The following is a 16102-nucleotide window of genomic DNA, read 5'->3' as shown; positions in this document are numbered from 1 at the left end:
GCTGCGGTGGGGTGGAAGGCCATGAGATTGCCGGGTCTCACACATGTGATGGCGGTGCTTGGTGTGTGAGACACTTTCCATGCATCGTGTCGTTGGCGCGGTGCGATATGGGAAGAGTATGTTTATTGCTTAGTATCATAACACCGCTCGTTGGCGGTCTGCGGTGGGGTGATGATGCGCATCTGCGCGCGTAGTAGGACTTGTTATGCACGTGTCGTTGGCGCGCCGCCGTGTGAGCTATGGAGTTCCGTCCCGGTTGGACTACTCATCCCCGGACGGGCCGGAGTTAGTGTTCGAAATCCTGCGTACTAGCTAATAATCCCAGTTGGATTGTTTCCCCGGTACATTAGTATGGAGAGAAGTATATATTATATTATACTTATAGTTATATATATATATATATATGAGTGTTTACGGGTTGATGAGAGTTGCATATCATTGGGAAATGAGTACTGTGGATTTGAGATGCGGAGATGTATTGGACTTTGGGATAATGTGTTTTGAGTTTTGGGTTTACTGAAATGTGACTGCATGCTAGAGCATTATTTTTACATGGTGGGGTTATTATGTTGATTTAAAGTGCAAACTTTATTTTTGTCCACTCACATATTTCTGTTTTGCGCCACAGATAGAGTTGCTTTTGATTTGGCGCTGCTTGTTATGAGCTCCAAACTTTTCATCACTTGTTAAGGTCTATGTAAATTCTTTCTACTCCACTGTTTGTTGTAAACAAATTCTGTAGATGCTCTGTTATCGCCCATGTTAGGTTGCTACTTGAGGCCGGAGGCCATTTTATGTTGGATTGTTGTATGTTAAAAGCATGTCTATTGGAATATATCTATTATGTAAATTCTGTCGTTGAATATTGTTGGGTTTGAGCATTTCTGAGAGACTTTCAAAATTTTGGTAGGATGTCTTGGACTTTTAGTAGTGGGCGGCATCACTGTGATGTCGGCACCAAGAACGAGGTCCGCCTCGTTTCAGGGGAGAGGGGGCGGGTCTCGTCATCATACACATGCAACACACAAACAAGGTATAAATTTTCTCTCAACCCTAAGCACACAGAGGAACAAAGCTAGAACGTAAATACATACCATGTCTAATTGATTCATTACCTCAAGGCTCAGCTTTGCTACAGAGAAATTCATATTTTTATTGTTATATTTAAAGCGTATAGCTACGTGACTATACTGGTAAAATAGAATATTTTAAAAGTATAGCCGCTAGCTATTCTCTATAAGCCATAAACAGAATATTTTAAAAGAGAGTATAAACGTCCGGCCATACACCATAAATTCTCTATTTTAAAAGAGAGTATCGCCACATGGCTATACTCCGTAAAAAGAATATTGTAAAAGTATGGTCGCGCGACTATACTCCATAAAAAGAATATTTTTGAGTGACTACACGCTATAAATAGAATATTTTGCGAGTATAGCTGCTCGCTATTCCTTTTTTAAAGACGTTCTCAGAACAATTCGAGACCATTCCTTGATATGTAGTGCGATGAATGTCCAGATCAATCTCAAAGTAGTTAGGACCCTGCATGTGAGAGAGCTTGATAAAGTCAAACAACATGGTTTTAATGTTTCATCTTCTTAACACTCAGCAACACAAATGTTCAATGTTTACCTTGTAAAAATTGTGTCGGGGGCGTGAAAGAACTGGTTTGTCATTATATGCATGTACAAGCTTCTTCTCAGCAGAACTCCGACCAAGATCTTCAGGATTTACCACCCCAATCAAGATCTTTAGTCTTTCTTTGAAAAGTACAGTGGAGTCCTTTGCGAATCCTTTAACTTTTTCCGTCTTATCATCAACCATTTTCTAAAAGCATCATTCAAATATACCAACAGACTAAGTGTTCCAATAGAACATAAGATCATTTCCATCAGGTAGAGTACATCAGAATAAAGTACATGCCTATCCAAATGGATGTAGTTGCATACAAAATAAAGTTACCTTGATGCTGTCCTGGAATTGAGGAGAGATGTTTTTATCAAAATTCTCAAAAACTTTGAAATACATTACAAGACTCATCCTCTCTCCATCACTATCACTAAGAAACATTGCAGCAGGATTAAATGGATAAGTGAGATTTATAATTGAGATAAGCCGGATTGTAGGGCATTGTCTTGAATTTTTTCATTAGAATCACGTCCATCCTCTGTAAGTCCTTTAAAGCTTCCATAAGAGTGATCTACTATATTCTTCCTCTTACTGCAAACTTCATCAGCCTTCCATAAGTGAGAAAGCTCATAGTCTGGGTATTAATAAGCAAAAACCGATTTGATTCCCTGCGCTCATCTTTGCCTGTGATTTTATCTGATTTACCTCCATATTCTTCATACTTACACTCATTATCAACAAAGCGAGCAGATCTTTCATGTTGAAGTACTTGGCCACTTGAGATATTCCCAACTGGATTGCTTGCTAATGGAAAACCATTCGTAGAATAAGTGAAGAAAATTAAGAAAACAAAACAAAATCATTTCCCAATAAGTAGCTCAAGAAAAATTACTTCAGTAGTAATGACATTTTGCAATCAAACAAGGCCACAAGGCTTTCATTCTATAATATGTAGTCACAGGCTGATGGCCAATACCTCCATGTATACTGATAAAGTCATCATCCGAGTCAGACTCCAGAATACTCACCGAGTCAAACCAAGCTTCCTCTTGGAAAATTACTGCAAATGAATAACTTTCAAAATATGAGATTCAAGAGCTATGAATTTTCTTGTTAGCACTATTGGTTGAAATTGAAAGACAGTTGAAATCTGATGAAAGAAAGCACACACCATTCGAATTATATTGACTATGGTGCCACTTTGCAGCTGGGTGAGATGGAATGTTGAATTAGAAACCTTAGATCTTCTGTGAGTAGTTGTTGCACCATTCTTAAAGTCCACGTGAACAAACTCATTGACTGTCAAGCGAGTTCCTGCATCACTATTTATTTTCTTGAAACTTGTATTTCTTTTCTTGGTACCATCTGAAGCGGAGCAGGTTGCCTATCTATGGCGTTTGATGACCCGCTGACAGTGTTCTTTCCATGGTTTAATTGTTTTGGATGGGGTTGACATGCAACCAGCCATTGTGGCTTTTAAATCATGCAAGTCCCAACTACAATGATGCCTTCATCAAGTCTTCTCCAACCAGTGTGCCTACAAAAACAAAATACATCAGAGAAGATTAAAGGATTTCTAGAAAGCAGTTTATATGATCACAAATAATCATGAGAACGCAATCAATTCTTTCATCATGAGACTATTTCAGTAATTTATGGCTCAAACGCTAGAACAGTTAACCAACTTAACACTCGGAAATTATTAGAATCAAACAGATGACACACAGAGGTCTCTATGTTTAATGAGTATGGTGTCACTATCAGAAAGCACCTTGGTTAGAAGTGACTGGTAACTTGAAGCACTACACTAGTTATTCAATCAATTTGTGGATGAAAATTTGTGCAATCATCATAAAAATTAAATGTCTGATTCAAACCTTCTCAAACAAAGTGGGATGTCTCTTTCCCAGTCCCATAGATAAGCCACTTATCTATCTTAAGCCCCAAATCTTTAGTTCTGGCCCACTAGAACACAAAAATGACCAGAAAACAAAAGATAGTACAACCACCTCAAGAACAACTCAAAAAACCTTAGTCCCTGCACTTGCTATTATCTTTCTTAAGCCCCAAATCTTTTCTCTTAAGTAGTTGGTATTTGCAAAGTAAATGGGAGCATCAATCTCAAGTATGAGAATTTCATAATTCCAGGAACATTGCTTTGCATTGGGATACTGCTCAACATTTCTGTAAACCATGGAATTCGGAAGGTTTCCTTGAACAAAATTCCTTGGCCTTGCCACAAACAAAAGTACCCTGATCACAAAATTGCAACCTACATAGAAGTAAAAAGAAATATTAGTTCTAATGCGTAGTTTTAAGTTGTTAGATATAGTGTTATTGTCACACATAATAATGATACGTACCGCTAAGACTAGTCCAATTTCACCGCTGCAAAAATGACGTCGATATAGGCACTCATGTAGACAACAAAGTCAAACTTGTCAACCTTCCAGAGGTGAATTGCGGCTTCATAGTCTATGACAACAAGCAAAGCCCGACTATGTGTTTCTATGTCTGTATATTCCCCAACTGATTCAGTCAAGATTTCCAACTACTCATTCAACTTAGGCCAAACCAGTTTCCTAACAATTACATACTACTTTTACAGGCTAAAATCTCTATTGCTCCCTCTAGTAATAACTTTTCGACCACATCTTTCTCTTTTCATGATGCAAAACACATAATCAAAAGCAAATTTTTGTCTAGCGGCCATCAGAAATTGAAGCGAGTTCATAATTTAGCTAAAGTCATGAGAGGAAAAAAAAAAAAAAGGACCAGCCTAGCGCCTAGGCCAATTTTTCCAACATCCTAACTGAACAAAAGCACAGTTTATAGGTTTTGAGCTCTAATTATGAACATCATTACCGAATTTAACATTACAGAACAAAATCCACCACCTGTTCTAGATTTCTGTGCATCATAGATTTTCCAAAATAAGCAAAATATAAAGATAATTTAGTTAAAACTACAAATAATCTGAATGCATTCCACTAAAAAGCAAGAAGCAAAGTAATTGGAGACTAAGCTTAGTGAAAAGAAAAACCTTGGGTTGAAGAAACTATCCCACCAGTCAAAGCCTGCGGCTTTACGCTCGACTGGAACCAAGCTTAAGTTTTTCTTCAATTTCCTATCTTTCTTGCTTTTCTTTGATTTCTTGGAGGTGCCATGAGATGTCAAATGAGAAATTGCCCACCTCTTTTTTGGCCTTGAACTTGAAGACTTTGATGGGAAATGATTCAGTGAAAGCGAGCGGATGCATGGAGGAAATGTAAAGCTCGGCATTTTAAATAAATGGTATAGCCAACGACTAGCCAGCAAGCAGCTAGTACTCTTTAAATTTAATATATTTAAAAGGTATCGCTGTGCAGCTATCTTGGCATCTTCTTCTTCTTCTTTTTTTCTCTCCCACGATTTTCGTTTATCAGGGGCTACAAGATCATTGCTGCCTATATTCCATCTGTCATCTCTTTGAAGGAGTGTACAACAAAGACACTTGAGAAGCATGTTGTAAGCGCCATATGGAAAGTAAGTCTGGTTTCTATCTACATTGGGGATAAGCAGAAGAGACACCATAGAGGCTGATGGTCGGATGCTTGAGTTGTGGGAAACCACCGACGATGCCAGCATTGATTTGATGGTTGGCAAGGGCTAGAAGGTGGATGAGCCAGCATATGACCAATCAAGGCGATAAGGAACACAAGAATAAATATTCCACTTTTAGAATCATTGGTTGAGAAGGAATTGGGGGTGGACAAATTAGGGATCTCTAAGAGATTTACAGAGCCCCGTCAAGAAGGCAACAAGAGAAGGATTCTAGAAAGGCTTGATTCTGATGTACAAAAGTTGACAAACCTTCAAATAACCATGGAAGACCGGAATGTTAGAATTTGGTATTTAGCTTGCTGGTTTTAGAGACTGATTTACAGAACAATAAAACCTTTTGTAAGCAACGTATGCAAAGGAGAGAAAAACTCAGAGGGAATGAGAATGATTCGGTCTATTTTCTGTATATTGCATCAGAGCCAAAATCACACTATATGCATGACACAAGCTGCCAAAAAACATATCCTAAAAACTAGGACACAAGGACTCATCTCCAGCCATTCAAGGTCATTGGAGGCTATGATTCTTACACCTAGGCTAGAAATTGTTACAGCAGAAAATACTAAGACAACTAAGAATGACAGCTGTAAAGTTTCCTAAAATAGTAAGAAAACTAGCTGTTGGACATATCCTATAACAGCTATTACTATAAAAGGAAAGTTCTTCAGTTCCTTCGATTTCATCATCCTCTTCACTATCAATCTGCAGGATTAACATCTGCGCTTGATTCAAAACTAGTATGCGCCTTAACTCTCAGTAGCCTCTCTAAGCTACCTTCTTATGGTTTAACTCAAGCTTCAACCTCAAATAATTGAATCGATTAGTGAGCTTTTGTAAAAATATCTACGCCAACTTGTTCTTCACTTCGCAGAATTTTATATCAATCACCCCTTCTTGTAAAGCTTCCTTTATGAAATGATACCTTGGTTTATGTGCCTTGTTTTACGATGGAAACAGGATTTTTGACCATTGATATTGCTTGACATGTTGTCACAAAACAATGGTGTTTGCATCAGATTGCATTTCACCAAAATCATCCAACACAAACCTTAGCGAGGATAGCTTGAGTCTGTTTGCCTCATTTGCTGCTAAAAAACGTATTCACTTCAGCACGTTGACAATGCAACGCTGTGTTTTGCTAGTGAAGCCCATGAAAAACTCCACTACCAAAGCGCTCAATGCATATCCAGGATGTGCTTCTCATTCATCTTCACGCCAAATCAATCAGTCACAAAAGCCAACTGAATGACATTATTATCCCTTGTAAATTCAATGCCATAGCTGAGAGTGCCTTGAATGTATCTAAGAACCCTTTTTGCAATTCCCATGTGCTTCTTTGTGGGGCTGTGCATGAATCTTGATAACAAACTGGCTGCAAACATTATATCAGGCCTGGTTGCTGTCTGGATACAACAGGCTGCCAACAATTTTTCTAAACAAACCTTCATCAGCCAAATCACTTCCATCAACTTTCTTTAATCTTTCACCAGTGGGTAGAGGAATTGTTACTGACTTACAATCCTCGAGACCAAATTTCACAAGCAAGGACTTTGCATACTTGCTTTGATGAATAAACACTCCATTTTCAGTTTGTAGAACTCCCATTCCCAAGAAATGATGTAGGAGTCCTAAATCAGTCATTTCATACTTTTGCATCATGTCCCTTTTAAACTCACTGAGCAAAGCATAATGTTTCCAGTATACACTATATCATCAACATATATAGAGACAATGATCAGTTTTCCTTCTTCATCAGTTCTGGTATATAAGATGGCCTCACTGGTGCTTCTTTTAAAATTGCAGCTAGTTAGATAGGTGTCTATTTCACTGTACCAGGCTCTAGGAGCCCTGCTTCAAACCATAGAGGGCCTTCTTTAATTTATAGACCTTGTGACTTGCTGTTTTCACTTCAAACCCCACTGGTTGCTCAATATAAACCTCCTCCTCAAGTACTCCATTCAAGAAGGCTGACTTAACATCTAATTGAAACAACTTCCAACCCTTTTGTGCTGCAAGTGCAATCAAAGTTCTAATTGTATCTAACCTTGCCACTGGGGCAAAGGTTTCATTATAATCAATACCAGGTTTTTGAGCATACCCTTTAGCTACAAGCCTAGCCTTGTGTTTTTGAACTGTTCCATCCAGATTCAACTTGGTTTTGAACACCCATTTGACTCCTATGACTGGGTTTATCTGTAGGCCTTTCCACTAGCTCCCAAGTTCCATTCTTTTCAATGGTTTCAATCTCAGCATCCATTGCTTCCTTCCATGCTTTGTCTTCTACAGCTTCATAATAAGTTTCAGGTTCAATAATGGTCATGTGACATCTTGCATAAATGTCCTCCAAACTTCTCTTCAGCTTTACTGGTGTATTGCTTGGAGTTGACCCTTGACTGGTGCCACTGGTGCCACTGCCATTTCTTCCAGAGACATGTTCATCATCTGAGATTAATTGATTCAGATTTGGTGAATCAATGCTATGAATTTCATGAGAGGCTTCTTCTGTTTCAGCTATCTCAGAATTTCCATTTTCAAAGATGAAAGGCACAGAAACAGTTTCATCTTGCTTGCTTTCCCAATTCCAGGATTTGTTCTCATCAAAAACAACACTTCTAGAGAGTATAATCTTCTCAGTTTGAAGATTATAGATCCTGTAACCCTTCTCACAGCTGCCATAACCCATAAAAATTCCTTTGCTTGCTTTGTCATCAAACTTCTGTCTAAGGTTTGATGGAATGTGACTGTAACATATACTTCCAAACACTCGGTGTTTTGCACCTGGTTTCCTTCCTGTGAAAGCTTCAAATGGAGTTTTGTCTAAATCAAGTAGTATAGCACCTGTTTTGCGATACACACAGCAGTACCAATTGCTTCAGCCCAGAACTTTACAGGATTTTCTTCTCAGTCATCATTGATCTTGCCATTTCACAGATGGTTCTGTTTCTTCTCTCAGCAACCCCATTTTGCTGAGGTGAGTAGGCAATAGTCAGTTGCCTCTCCATGCCAAGATCACTGCAAAACTCAAGGAATTCATGTGAAGTGTACTCTCCACCTCTGTCACTTCTTAGTTTCTTTAAGTTGAATCCACTTTGTAGCTCAACAAATGCTTTGAACTTTTTGAACACACTTATCACACTTGACTTGTTTCTGAGAAAATATACCCAACACATTCTTGAATAGTCATCAATGAATGTGATGAAGTATCTATTTCCTCCAATGGACTCATTTTGCATTGGACCACATACATCCATGTGTATAAACTCAAGTGGATGCTTAGCTCTCCAAGACTTCTCATTTTCAAATGGTTCTCTGCGGCTTTTACCATACACACAGCCTTCACATACTCCTTCTTTTTCTGAGAAATCAGGTAAGCCTAGCACCATTTGTGTTTGCTGCATTTTTTTCATGCTTGCAAAGTTCAAATGCCCCAATCTCCTATGCCAAACCCATGGATCTACTTGTACTGCTGCTTTCATTCCCATTGAGCAGATAGATTCCATAGACAATGGAAAGCATCTATTTCCAGCCATTGCTACTTTGGCAACAACATTATCAAGGCTGCTATCATCACATATTAATGCATAGTTTCCTCCAAATAGAATGTAGTACCCATGCTCCATCATTTGTCCTACACTCAACAAATTCTCATCTAGACCAGGGACTAACAGCACCTCATTTATATATCTTCTCCCTTTTCTTGTCTCAACTACTAGTGTCCCTTTTCCTGTGGCTTGAACAAGGTCACCAGTGCCCATTTTCACTTTGCAGGTCACTGACCTATCAAGATTGATCAACAAGGACTCTTGAGAGGTCATGTGATTGCTGCAAGCACTGTCGACAAACCACACAGACTTGATTGATGCAATTGAGCTTGCATGACAAGCATAGAACATTGTTCCTGTGGTTACTTCTTCCTCTTTTGCACAGTTTGCAACTTGTTTACCACTTTCACAGTCCTTAGTTAAATGACCAAATCGACTGCACTTTCCGCACTTGGGTTTTCCCTTATATCTGCATATACCAAAATGGTATTTCTGACACACTTGGCACTGTGGTTTCACACCACCTTGACTACTACTCCCTTGCTTGTTTTGTGAATTGAAGCTGCTGTTCCAATTCCCTCCAGAGCCATTATTGTTGTTAAAATTTCCACCTTGAGACCAATTTGAGCCTTTTTGTTTTGTCCTTGCCATTTTTGATTTTGCTTTCCCTAAGAACTTTTGTTAGCTCCAGAAGCTTGATCATTTCCAACTCTAAGACTGCTAAAAGCTTTCTCAGTTCCTGCCAATTTGTCCCTTTCATCATGCAAATCCTCTCTCTTATCATAAACCTTGACAGATGCAAGAATTTCTTCAACTCTAATAGTGTCAAGATCTCTGGTTTCTTCAATGATTGACACTATGGACTTGTACCTCCTACTTAGACTCATCAACAATTTTTGGACAATCCTTTTCTCTGTTACATCTTCTCCTAGAGATTTCAGGTTGTTTACAATTTCAAAAAAACGAGCCAAGTAGTCATCCAGAGATTCAACATCATTCATTCTCAAATATTCAAAGTCAGCTCTAATAGCTTGTAATTTCACAGCTCTTACCTTTTTATCTCCTCTGAACTCTCTTCTTAGAATTTCCCAAGCACATTTTGCAGTCTTCTCATTTCTGATGCGAGGAAAGAGTTCATCTGTCAGTGCTCCTTGAATAAGACTCAAAGCCTTGGCATTTTTGATCTTATCTTCTCTGGAGATAGTAGGTGCTTCCACTGGAATTTCCTCAGCCTCACTCTCTTCATCTCCAGTGCCTTGAGAGTCGCTTCCTGCTCAATAATCGGCTGTGATTGTATTCCAATCTCCACTGCATCCCATAAATCATATGCTATGAGGATAGTCTCCATTTTTACTGACCAAAAATCATAGTTTGAACCATTGAACTATGGAGTTCGTAAATCTCCACCTGCAGAACCTGATCCCACCATTTTGATGTGAGTCTCAGTGAACCACACAATAAACAACCTTTATCCCTTATAGAGATTTCAGGAAAACCCCCTTTATCACACTCACTTCTCTGAATCGGACCAGGAGCTCTGATACCATGTTAGAATTTGGTATTTAGCTTGCTGGTTTTAGAGACTGATTTACAGAACAATAAAACCTTTTGTAAGCAACGTATGCAAAGGAGAGAAAAACTCAGAGGGAATGAGAATGATTCAGTCTATTTTCTGTATATTGCATCAGAGCCAAAATCACAATATATGCATGACACAAGCTGCCAAAAAACAGATCCTAAAAACTAGGACACAAGGACTCATCTCCAGCCATTCAAGGTCATTGGAGGCTATGATTCTTACACCTAGGCTAGAAATTGTTACAGCAGAAAATACTAAGACAGCTAAGAATGACAGCTGTAAAATTTCCTAAAATAGTAAGAAAACTAGCTGTTGGACATATCCTATAACAACTATTACTATAAAAGGAAAGTTCTTCAGTTCCTTCGATTTCATCATCCTCTTCACTATCAATCTGCAGGATTAACATCTGCAGCTTGATTCAAAACTAGTATGCAGCTTAACTCTCAACACGGAAGAGGAAGGTGGAGATTACTGAAATGAGCAAAAAGGGCAAAGGTATTGAATTTGAAAACGTGAAGGGGCAGCTGGAAGAAGCTGAAGAGGCCATCACTAAGTTGTAATATATCTCCTGTCAATTCTTATATCGTGAAGTAAACAACATACCAAGATGATGCTCGGAAATTTCCGCTTATCGGATCTCCACATGACCTTGTTAAGGATTCTCCAAGTGCCCTTTAACTGCGAGAATGCCATTACCGCAAGAGACCTTGCAGCCCCATGCATGGCATTGAAAGCGGAAATGGAAGCCGGGAGGCCATTGCTTTCATAAGGAGTTATGAGCCAGAGAAGCAGAGGATAGCCAACCCACCAACTAAGTATTCTCTAATCTCTACTCCTCCAGATAAAGTTCTAAAATTTTCATTCAAACGCTGTCCACCTTCACAGAGCTTGAAAAATCCTGAACACATTAAAAATCTAGAAACCGCATTCCCAGGCCAACCAAATTACAATCCCAAGAAACCTCATCTCATGGTCAACAATTCCCTGCAGAAAGAGCATGCTGTAGTTGTCCTCCAGGTCACAACAATCGTCTGATATTTGAAAGGTAGGAAGGGTCACAATGATGTGTGTACCGTCTATGGCTCCACAACAATTGGGAAATCCAAAGGCTTCTTCAAGTTTGGACTTTATTTCTTCCATTCTGTTGGAATCAGGCCACTTGAGATGGTGCTTTTCACGTTCTTCCAATGCTTCAATGAATCTCCAAGTCACTTGAGAAATTGTGGACTGGCCTAAAGGCAGCTCCCACTGATACTTGAGACTCACGGCTATACCCTATTTATATTTAATTTTTAACGAGTATAGCCACTATTTTTAATGATTTTATTTATTTTTACAGAGTATAGCCAACGGTTATACCCCTTTTTATATTTAATTTTTTACGAGTATAGCCGACCGGCTATACTATTATTTATTTATTTTTGTTTTAAAGGCGTATAGACGAGCGGCTATACTATTTTTTATTATTTTATTATTTTTACGCGTATAGCCGCCCGGCTATATTGTTTTTTATTTTTTTATTTTTTAAAGAGTATAGCCGACAGGCTATACCCTTTTTTAATTTAATTTTAACGAGTATATCCGCGTGGCTATGCGATTTTTATTATTTTTTTAATTTTAAATAGTATAGCAGCGGGGCTATACTCTTTTATATAGCCCTTTTTTCTTTTTCTTTTTTTTTTTTTAAAAGAGTATAGCCGCACGGATTTGCCTTTTTTAGATTTATGTTTTTTAAAAAGAGTATAGCCGGCTGGCCATACTCTTTAAAAATACAGTTTTCTCTTTTGCAGATTATTTTAGGGTTTGGGGCTAATATACCACTGTAGCCCATTCGGCTGGAGTTATTTCTTCAATTATTTTGGACAAGAATAAAAAATGGATTTTATTTATAAGAAATAATAGGAGTTTAACCCATAAATACAACAACAAAAGGGATCCACCAACATTTTGTGGATCAAAGAATGTTGAATTTCTAGGTATAAAATTGCTTGAATGCGTTTTGAATCTAAATGTCCATGTCCTAAAAAAAGTCTTCTTGGTATTTACTCTTTTTAACCCCTTTCTTCTAGGGTTAGAGTATGAGAAGGAAAGGGACTCGACTCACAACTACTACTCAACCTCGCTCAAATACATCAAGAAGGAGATATATATTTAAAAGTATAGCCGGGCAGTTATACTTGGTAAATATATTCGAATATATACACCTAAGGTCCAATGTATCCGACTGATAAGATATCTTCCTTTGGTTACTGCAGTTCAATAAGTTGTGAAATAGAGTGCTCTTGCTCGAACCGTAGATGACAATCTGAAATTGAAGTCAATTTCATCCCTTGGAAAGCACGGTAAAACAAATGTTAGCAAGCAAAGCAAGAAAAGGCCACACGATACCTGGAGAGTCTTAGGAACTGATGGTAACTCCATGTGAGTAACCAAGTGATCAGAGAAAGATACTCTTATGAGAGCATATAATTCCCATGTTGAGGTGTTCGCAAGGACCAACCACCATGCTTCGTTTTTCACCTGTAAAAGAGAATCTGAAGCTCAGTTTGGTTTCTCATTACTAGTTTAGAACAAGAAGAAGTTTTTACCTTAGGGAAAAGCGGGGTAAACGCTCTTGATTTATTTGCCTGAAATTAGTGTTCACCAGTGTGATGTCTAAAGAGCGAGACTTTTCGCTGAAGTTTTAATTTCACTTCGATGCGTGGAAAAGGCTGCAGATCCTAGAAGAACAAAATATTCTAGATGCAAAGCTACTGAAATTAGTTAGCACGCCTGAAAGCAAATAACTGACTTGTATTTCAATAACCTACCCAGCCCAGTCAAAAAGTTGTCCAGTCATGTTAAATCTTGACCTGTGGGTTAGTCAGCCATGTTTCCACCATCTTAGAAGTCTGTACCAGATACATTTTTGAAGCAGGAAAATTTCCAATCATGGCCTGCAAAGTTGCCTTGGGGAATAGTAGCTGTACGCTGAATATTCCTCTTTTGCTTAGCGAGTTAGCAAGTTCAACATTCATGCATGGCATCATCCATAAGGGAAGAATCCCCATCAAACCATAAACCCTGAAAAGAACCCAAAAGATATGAGAAGAGGCTAGGAGGTGAAAACTCTACTTTCTTAAGGAACAAATCATCCGAATGAAAGCTCTACTTTATTTGTTAAAAATAAATAATTAGATAAAACAAAGCTTCACCATTTTCAGAAACAATTAGTGTACCATTAAGTGCAAGTGCTGCACATTGTCCTTACAGACAAAAATATATATGGCTAAATTCCAAAGTGGCCCTTCTAACAACACTTTAATGAGTAAGTCATAATTTCTCATGCTTTAGGGGTCTCTGAAGGTCTGGTTAACTCACATCCAATCCTTCCTCAGGCCAGATAAATCTACGTAAATAAGACAAAAGAAGAGCTTCTCTTGGAGGACAAAGGAAAAAAAACAAAACAAGATAAACAATACAGGAAAGAAGCATGGACTAACAACATTCGAGGGTGCTCAGCATCCCCGATTAACATCTCTAACTAATCAACTGATATGCTAGTTGTAGAATGTAATAATATAAACAAGGCAGAATGCCCAATTCGCACTAGCACTGGTCTTTTATTTCTGATATTCAAAACCCCAAACAACCTGATTCCTAGTATTAATATTTGAGGCAAATATTCAGAAACTAATATGATTTGTGTTTATTGATTGTTAGGCGGGCGGATTGTGATGGACATCTACTCCCATCTTTCTTGTAGAATCTGAGCAACTGTTGATTATAAAGGGAGAAAAACATGTAATCTGATTCACATATTTCTTTCTTTCCATTTTTTATTCTATGTAGTCATGTGTGACCAAAACCATCATTTGCAATATATCTGTGATTGATATTGTAAAATCAACATATCTCTTTGTTTTCCCATCATAATATTCTGTTCCCTGCAAGAGAATCAACACTTACATAAATTTGTCCTGAAGAACAGCTGCTGCAATATACTCCTGCTAGAAACCTTGTAAATATAAGAACCAAATGAAAAAGATACCGCACAAATTTTACCTTACCTTAATAATGAACAGATGATGACCTGGAAGGTTTACACCCCATGCCAATGTACTGGTACAAACCAATACCTATAATTTAATACATATGCCTAATTAGTATATGGATTAAGAAAATTATCTTTTTATACTCTTTTCCTAATGTGTTTTTCGGGAAAGACTCATGCTTACTGAGGTAAAACAGAAATGCCTGAATCTTGTTGTTTGCAAAAAGCTCCTCAACCATAGATCTATCTTTGTCATTCAGACCGACATGGTGTAATCCAATGCCAAACTGCAAGCTGTGCCTCAGGTTAAAGAACCATCTGCTGGGCTTCTTCTGGCATACTAAGAAACTGCCTTGGATATTCATCTGACGTTGCCAACTTCAATAACAGAAAAGCACCCAAAAAAAAAAAAATCGAATCAACGCAGCAGCCGAAACCAAAGGAAAAAAATCCAAGCTTGAGTTGAGAGAGAGACTCAAGACCGAGTATTTGAATTTTGAAGATTGGACTGCGAATGCAAGCTTCATCTCTCTTCATTGAATACCGCCCAGGCCGCCTAGGAGCCGCCTAGATCCTCCCAGGCCGCCTAGGCGCCGCTAGATCCGCCAGTCGCGTGCCTAACTCCCGGTGTCGGTGTCCTCCCGCCTAGGGCCTAGGCCGATATCTCGAACACTGCTCAAAACCTGGAACGGGCTTGCTCTGTGGCCTAGACGTTCGCAGTGATGAGTTCGAGTCCGATTCGCCAGAATATTTTTTTAAAACCCAAGTATAGCCGAGCGGCTATATGATTTTACAAAAAATTTAGAAAATACCAACTAAAGCCGACCGGGCATACTAAACCGAGTTCATCCAATTCGCCATCATGCCAAGTAACAAGGAAAAAGAAACCAGAAATTTATATTTTGAAATGAGAAGAATGTTTGAGATAAAAGGAAGACTTGGGGTACATCAATATCAGGTATAGTTTTCTTTGACAATTGAGATTAGGAAGACTTGAGATCAGGTAAAGTCCTTTTCTATCTGTCTCTGGCAGCTGGTATAGTTTGGATAGAATTAATTTACACCAATATCAGGTGATTTTCTTTGACAATAGTCTATTCATATCGAATATGTATAGTGCATTAGCAGGTGCTCATGTTTGAGAGTATTTTTTAGCAATATCCTGGAGGTGGGAGAACAGCTTTACTGGTCTAGACAACAAACATGAACATGTGATCAGAACCATTTATCACTTTGACTTCATCTGGTGGATTTAACTATGCTACGAATTAGATTTCTTCGCCTATCCTTGTTGAGGAAAAAAATTGGAAATTCTATACATAGAATCTAAATTACCTTAACTACAAAGCTTGTTCTTCTATTCCTTCACTGCTCAATGTAACAACGTTCATCCACAAAGTGCATTCACTTCTTAAACATCTCCATATATGGCCTCAAAGAGTCATGAGGATCTCAAAGCACTCTTTCCAGCATTGTCTGACTGTGGCCCAGTTGCCTGACTCAAAGAAACTCAAAGAGTTTTCGTCGAGACTTAGCCTCATTGGTTGGCAAGATCTCATTTTATCACTTCAACTCAAAGGAATAAATGATGGCTCTGCAAAAATCTGTGCTGATAAGTTCATTCTTTTAGAAGTTTATTTCTCTTCCTCAAAACAGAGTTCCTGAAATCTTGTTAAGCTGCAAGCAAAGAGCAAGCAGTTTAGTTTGGATAAG

The 16102-nt window shown here is 38.4% G+C and overlaps 2 long non-coding RNA genes and 2 pseudogenes across 4 annotated transcripts; all 4 read right to left on the bottom strand.

Moving 5' to 3' along the window:
• Window positions 1-1468: 1468 nt before the first annotated feature.
• Window positions 1469-3097, bottom strand: LOC148914646 (uncharacterized; annotated as a pseudogene).
• A 7808-nt stretch (window positions 3098-10905) lies between these two features.
• On the bottom strand, window positions 10906-12187 carry LOC103340242 (protein ANTAGONIST OF LIKE HETEROCHROMATIN PROTEIN 1 pseudogene; annotated as a pseudogene).
• Window positions 12188-12225: 38 nt separating this feature from the next.
• On the bottom strand, window positions 12226-13256 carry LOC148914645 (uncharacterized). Of its 2 annotated transcripts, XR_016122516.1 has the most exons (4): window positions 13167-13256; window positions 12945-13094; window positions 12745-12876; window positions 12226-12661 (listed from the first exon to the last, which is right to left on the bottom strand). It is a non-coding gene; the product is annotated as an uncharacterized LOC148914645 (long non-coding RNA). The 2 variants fall into 2 exon arrangements; XR_016122515.1 differs by lacking the exon at window positions 13167-13256 and having other exon boundaries at window positions 12945-13154.
• A 38-nt stretch (window positions 13257-13294) lies between these two features.
• Window positions 13295-16061, bottom strand: LOC148914644 (uncharacterized). 2 transcript variants are annotated; one of them, XR_016122518.1, is made up of 4 exons: window positions 15725-16061; window positions 14574-14767; window positions 14406-14474; window positions 13295-13419 (listed from the first exon to the last, which is right to left on the bottom strand). It is a non-coding gene; the product is annotated as an uncharacterized LOC148914644 (long non-coding RNA). The 2 variants fall into 2 exon arrangements; XR_016122517.1 differs by lacking the exon at window positions 15725-16061 and having other exon boundaries at window positions 14574-14980.
• Window positions 16062-16102: the final 41 nt, after the last annotated feature.

The sequence above is a fragment of the Prunus mume genome, linkage group LG8 (assembly GCF_029339155.1).
Source record: "Prunus mume cultivar Tortuosa linkage group LG8, ASM2933915v1, whole genome shotgun sequence".
Lineage (NCBI taxonomy): Eukaryota > Viridiplantae > Streptophyta > Magnoliopsida > Rosales > Rosaceae > Prunus > Prunus mume.
This window is presented reverse-complemented; position numbering and strand designations above follow the sequence as displayed.